The following is a 7,398-nucleotide window of genomic DNA, read 5'->3' on the forward strand; positions in this document are numbered from 1 at the left end:
TTAGTAAAAGCGGGTAAGTTCAGAGAAATAGAAAGTATGCTACGATGATAAGAGAGTGTAAGTGTAAGACAACACAAAATGGGAATGGCTGTTTCTTTTTGAAAAGTTTAAGTTCACTAACTTTGTCTAAAATGTGGGTAAAGAAGGTATGATGGACTACTTAGTCTTTCTTTTGACTTCTCTAATATGTTATAATCATAATAAGCAATTTATACATTTTGTTGTAAACATGAAGGTCTGAACATCTTAAACAATTCAAATATTTCTTAATTGGCTTTACTTTGAACTCTGTTGCATTGTTTAACATGCAAGTGCTGCATTCTGGATCTGGTTTATAATAATCAGTGGTGGCTGTATGCATGACAAATAATAAAAAAAACCCCATCAACTTCATCAAGAAAAACAAGCAGAGAGAAGATAGATCTGACATGATCAGTGTGAACAAGAGAGGATGAGGAAATAGGGAACAGACAGTAAACAGTGGATGAGAATAAAATAAATGAAATATGGATAGATTATGAAAAAAAGGGAGGGAAAGTGAAACTAATGTGATACTAAAAACAATGTTTACTAGGAGATCAGAGCCCGAATCATCAACATAACATTTCCCACCCTGCTACCACTGAGAAGAGAGGCGAGATGGTGGAAATGTGAGAGAGGCCGATGAGTGGTTGGGAGGGCGGGTACGTAGTGAGTTATGGTCGAACACACACCCAGGGGTTGAGACGTCCCAGGGCCAAGCCGCTGCTGCTTTTCTTGGACAGGCATCCTAAAACACGGACACAGCGATGGTGAAGGAGATTAGCGACTTCAAAGCCCACTGCGAGCAAACAACTTAAAACTTTAACCACATTATAGAGCGGGCTTAAGATCTGATCTGTCAAAATAAAAGTTAACGTTAAAGGCGTACCCAGAATGATGAGGGTAGATTCCAGAGGTTAACGCACATGCATAGACACATATAGCAGGGTCGGGTGTGTGTGTGTGATTAGTGAAATGGATATCTCTGTACTTCTAAGCAGCATGTCTATCAGTAACTACAATTAGCCAGAGGTCATTGCCATGGCCACCAGTGGTCCGTGACCACTTATAGCCCTCTGCTCCACTCCTCCCTCCCTTCTTTCTTTTCTCTCTTTCTCTGGATCCCTGAGAAGCAATAACTAACGTTTTGACCTGCAGGCACGCAACACCAACCACAGAATCCTGATTAGCAAAATGTCTGTATCAAGTAGACATCACAACATACAGATGCATGTGTGTGTCCGGGGAGGTCCGTATGTAGCAGCAGATCTGTTATGCGTCTCGGGCGGCTGACTTGAGTAATGGCCCTGCAGATCAGAGTAGCGGGGCCCCGTGGGATTGATACATCACTCGAAAAACTCCTTGCATGTACACACACCCTGTCTCCAAAACACACACACACACACACACACACACACACACACACACACACACACACACACACACACACACACACACACACACACACACAATCCGGCCTCGGGCCCAGTAAGCCCGCAACCCTTTTACTGTAAAAGTTAATGAGGCCTCCAGGCTTCTTCAGATCAGCAACATGGACAGAGGGTCAGGGGGGGACATCTCTGCCGGCTGTGAAGACAGTGTAGCAAGACAGAGTGACTTAAATAAGTCAAACAGACGAGACGAGTATGACCCATCTGATGGTTATCATTAACCCTTCTCAGACCACAGGCCCCAGTAATACCTGTTCAGGTAACAATGTTCAAGACAGGAAAGCTCAGTTCAAACTCCCTTACAGAGAGCGAGAGGAGTCAGGGCTGAAACATTGTCTTTATGTAAGAGGGAGGAGAGGGTTCATCCATGCAGGTATATGACGATCAGTTTGTCTGATGGTCTACCACTTTGGTCCAGACTGAAATATCTCAACGACTCTGGGATGGATTGGTCCAGACGCATCAAACCAGCTTTTGCCTTTCATTTTCACGCCACTGTCGCTCACCACTTAGCTTCAATCCAGATTGTAATGTTGTTAGTATATTGGATTGATCAGATGAAAAGCTAATCAGATTGATTTCACAGGGCAGACTAGTGCTCACGGTGCGGGACATAACTAGGGCCACAGACACTCACCGACTGCCTGACATGGCTCAGGGCCTTAATGGATGAAATTTCTGATTAGACATTAGAGGATGAAGCTAAACGACTTTGTTGATCCCCTGACATTTCCTCTGGCATTTTTGTTTTTGTTTTAGTGGATTGCCTATTTTATGTGTTCTCATAATTTTTGGTTCAGACATTCATGGTACCCAGAGGATGGATCCTTTCAGTAATTCCCTGTATTTTGCTCTAGTGCTACCAGCAGGTCAAAGTGTTTACTTGTCCAGTGAAATAGCTCAAGATCTACTGGAAGGATTGGCACAAAATTTTGGTTGCGACATTAATGGTTCCCAGAGGATGAAGCCTAATCATCTTAGCGGTTCCCTGATTTATCATCGAGCAGTATAACATAATCCTCATCTGTAGTCCAGTCCATCAAACGTGCTTTGACTAGTTATTTATCCTGCAGGAACGGGGTTAGGTCACTATGGAAGCAAAACAAAGAACCAAAAAGATGGAAGCACAAATTTAGGTTTAAAAGTGTTTTCCTTTTACTTGTGTTTTTTATTTTTCAGTGTTGTCTGGTTTTGTAAATGTGGCAGCCGTCTGCAGCACATATGAACATTACATGAAAATATGTTAGCTCATGCCACGAATGTTTTCACACTTTGCCTGTGCATGTCAGAAGACTTGCAGATGCAAAAGTATGTTCCAGGCTTAAGGCAGTAGCATATAGTTCAACATAAAGCACATGAAGTTAAGAGACTTTAATTTGGACAGTGTGAAATCCAAACATTGAGATAGAGAACATCATGGATTGATATCTGTGAGCGGAGAGTTCGGACCCAACAGCACAGACGGCCTCAGAAGCCTCGAGTAGAGGCGAGAGAGAGACTGACAGACAGGGACACAAAGGGAGTGAAAAGAAAGGCAGCAGCAGAAAGGGGATGAAAGGGAATGTGAGAGAAAGAGGTGATGGCAGATTAGACGGGAACTGAGCAAGTGTAAAGGAGAGTGAAAGAGAAAGAACGCAGGAAGGGGGTGCGATTTGTCTGGCTCAGATGGAGTCAATATTTGCTCCATTCCACCAATCCTGTGCCAGGGTCCGGATCAAAGCAGGGCATGTGTGCTCTGAAAAGGGCGCAGAGAGCCAGAGAAGAAAACGGATAACATCTCGATAACAGTCCGAGAGGGAACCACAGAGATATTTTTCCACTAAAAGCCTTTTAGTTCTGTGAAACTGTAAGCACGGGCTATTGATGGAGCTCAGGTAGAAAGATAATTACAGATCAGAATAAAAATAAAAGGTTCAAAAGTGGTAAAAGACAGAGATACGAGGATTGACAGGTGTAGCACTCTAATGAGGAGTTACAGTCGTCCCTGGCAAGACAAGGACATGACAGGAAGAGAGAGAGAGGTCAGCTCAGTTGGACCCTAATTGGCTGACGAAACTGCTGAAATAACCTTGTTGCAATTATTCACACAAAGAGCAATTGTTACCCATTCAGAGAAGCTACTGGGCCACGTATGTACACATAACAACAACTAACAACAGTGTCTATGTGTGTGTGAACGGGCATGTAAGATATGGCTTGGCACAGTGCAGCCATGTTTGGCACCGGACACACCAGCCCACAAGAGCTCTCTAACGCGTAACGACGCAGCTGGGTAATAAATGCTTCGGTATGTTTATGGCCGATCGGTTTTAGACTACCGTGTGTTGTAACACAGCCTGAATTTCAATTAACTGCTGCTGATAGTAAATTCCTGTCATTCATGAGATCTTGGTCGATGATGACAGATCTGACAGCCATCAGTGAAGTATTGTCATTACTTTTAGATTACTGTGCCATACTTGACTGATAAAAGTTCTGTTAACTTAAAAATGAGCGAATAGAACGAGAGCTGCAGGCTTTTATTATTTTCACACTTTAATACTGCTAATACCACCAACAGTAATAATCAGGATAATCAGAATAGTTTGAGATATGGGGAAAGCTACACTGATTTGTTGAGACAAGCCTCTATAGTCCATATAAGAGCCTATACTCTGCAGTCCCACTAAGGGATCGGTGAGGCTGTACTCAGGCACAACAATGCTTTGAGCTAAATGCTAACACAGACATGCTATTATGCTCACATTGACAATGTTAACATGCTGATGTTAAGCAGGGATACAGTAATATTGACTATGTTCACTGTCATAGTGTAAGCATGTTTGCAAATTGATGCAAATACAAAGAACAGCTGAGGCTGATGGGAAAGTCATCAGTTTTTAGATAGCTGGTAATAAAAACAATTACAATTTTGACCTGATGATAGCGTAAAAGGAAAAGTAAGGTGATCTCTGTGAAGGCACCTAACTCAGCTGAAAGGTTATTACAATTCATCCTTAGGGGGGCATTAACATCTCTACAAAAATTGAATAGCAATATATCCAATAGTTGTAGAGATATTTCAGTCTGCATCAAAGTGTTGGACAGACAAACATTACCATGTACAGAGCTACACCACTAGCATGATTTAAAAAGTCTTAGCATGAATGTTCCAAGGGCCTGTTAAACATCTTAAAATGCTATTATTTGTTCTCAATATTAAAGATAAACTACCAGCTAAGCCTAAAAAATTACTCACCCTACCTATTTATTTATGTATAAAAACCCTTTCCAGATTAACCCGCTGTGGCAGCTCCAGGGCAGAAACGTACCAATCAACAGTTGTGTGAAGGGGCCCGAATCTCACAACAAAGACCCAAGAGTGAATAATAATGCAGGACTCTGAGAGAGGCCCTGATCAGTTCAGTTGATACTGAATCTGAATGTTGCATATTCCCACACAAATTAGCATTTAATCAAAAAAACAAATGACAACTGAAACAAGGTGAATTTGGAGAGTACAGGGAACCTCGGTATTTGGGGCCCTGCGGCAGTGGACTGGCCTGCTGGAATTGTAATCCGACCTCAGTAGAAATTATTCTCCCTAAATATTATCTGAGGTCTGAATAGGTGAAACATAGAAGATTAAAAAAGAAAAAAAAATCGCTTTCAAAGTGTATACATTCAAATATTGTGTAAAGGAATATTTAAACATTTTGGGAAATATGCTTATTTGCTTTCTTGACGAAAGTCAGATGAGAAGCTCGACACCTCCCTCATGTCTGTAATAACCCGCGGTGAAACTTGTCATTATGACGCTTTGGTATTTGGATGAATTAATAAAAGAAGATAGTATGTCTGGTGAGCATTAGAGGTGCAGGAAAGTAGGTTTATATCTTTTGGACAGACCCAGGGTAGCTGTTTCCAGTCGTTATGCTAAGCTAAGCTAACCAGCTGCTTGCTGTAGATTTAATGGAGAGATATGAGAGAGGTACCAATACTCTACACAACGACATCTAAATCTCGGCAAGAAAGCAAATAAGCTAAATGTTGGACCATTCCTTTAATTTACAACGCCTTTAGATTTAGTTACATCCCATTTAAAATAAGAAATCATCTTGTGTATCTTTATGTAATCCATCTGCAACATTTCAAACATCTACGTCATGGACTTGGCCGTGTACTCCAGCACCTCCTCCCCTCCTTTAGCCTTCTGTTAACTGACCAGTGTGTCTCTCCTTCTCTCAGCCAGGTTTCAGTTTCAGTACCCTCCACAAGCAGGAATCCTGGAAACAACCTGAGGTCAACGTCTTAGGTCAGCCTCTCCTCCTCTTACTCCCCAAGGCTTCACTGGTCTCTGCTCAACATACTGAGATGAGGAAAGGGATTGAAAGTCTATTCAACATGTACTGGATATACTGCATGCGTAGCAGATCATGTGGGGCTGAACTTCTGAATTAACACCTTCTACTGTGGCTTCGATTACAGCTATAGCATAGTGGGAAAAGAAACAATTATTCAACTTCCTACCATAAATGTTATCTTTAATAATCTAACCTAATTCTTTCCATGATGGTGCAGTGATAAACGACTTTCCAGTAAATATCACATCATTTTGATTTCCCTCTAATCCTAAATGTTCTCTTCCAGCTATCAGTTTTCAATTTTAAGTAGTTAACTTGCATCTGGATGTACGCCCCCCCCCCCTCAGGTTTTCTGTCAGCCCCTGTGATTTCTTGAGTCGGCCTAGGTTCTTTTGCGTTGTGTAAGTTTCAAACAATGCAAGCAGCGGTGTGGTATATCAGAGCATGGGCGTCTTCCACATGGGTTGGCACAAAGTCATGCAAGCAAATTCAAAACTGATGCTTTCCTCCCAAGCCTTCCCTTTTCCTCCTCCTCCTCATGAAAGAATTTACAGTGAGTTGCTGCAGGAGGAGAACGGCAACTTTAAATATTTGTGAATTTACAGAGGGGTTGGTTTATTCTTCTCGCTTACTAAACTGGCCTGAGCGTCAACATGACCTCTGACCTTCCCCTGAACCCATAAACTCCTCCCTCCTGAGAGCGATTCAACAGGTTTGCTAGAACAATAAACCAATGCCTTATTCGCACAGACTTTCTTTCTCTCGCCTCTGTCTGCTCCCTCTTCTCTCTAGGTGTCCCACTCTGATGAGAGCAGGATAGGAAATCAGGTCATCAGTGTGTTGAGCGTAGCAGACATACTTGGGAGCAGACTGAGGCCAGGCCAAGACTGTACACTACTGTGCTGGGTTGTGAGCTATGTCTTTGTGAGGGTGACTTCCCCGGCCTGGCTCAGTCACCAGCTCAGTGTGGGTGTGCGGGAGCATCTATTACCTTTAAAATATATCTAAAGCCAAGTGCAAGCACACGCCTAAATCTAAGGCGCACAGCGGGGGATTAAAGTGGAGACCGTCTGACGGGTTAAGAGAGCAGCCAGATCAAATAAGAAGCAACATACCCCAAAAACTCTTTTGTATAAACTGTGAGTTGAGACTTAGCTGAGCAGAGTTACTGGACCCAGAACAGTGAGGGGAAAGGAAAGGAGAGACCGAAAGGGAGTTGGCGAGAGAGAATGAGAGCTGAGCCTGCTAGGCCAGGCAGTGTGGGTGGGCTGAGGTTTTGGGGTTTAACAAGAAAGCTTTCTAACAACTTTATTCCGCTATTTTACGTTTTTTTGCTTGATTGTTGCTCGGCTGTAAACAAGCAGATGAGTCCCCTCCCAGCTGCATTGAACTGGGGTATTAAGTGTGTGCTAGCGCTGCACTGCTGTCATATATTTGCCTGAAAAATATTTACCTCCGGCACACCTGTTGAACCGAGTAAACAGTCCAAATAATCAAATGATATTCTCTCAGGTGGTAATTTACCTATCCGAACATTACCGACTTAAACACACACACACACACACACACACACACACACTATA

Source organism: Cebidichthys violaceus, unplaced genomic scaffold (assembly GCF_023349555.1).
Source record: "Cebidichthys violaceus isolate CVI_PGR_0920_01 unplaced genomic scaffold, fCebVio1.0.p SCAF_7, whole genome shotgun sequence".
NCBI lineage: Eukaryota > Metazoa > Chordata > Actinopteri > Perciformes > Stichaeidae > Cebidichthys > Cebidichthys violaceus.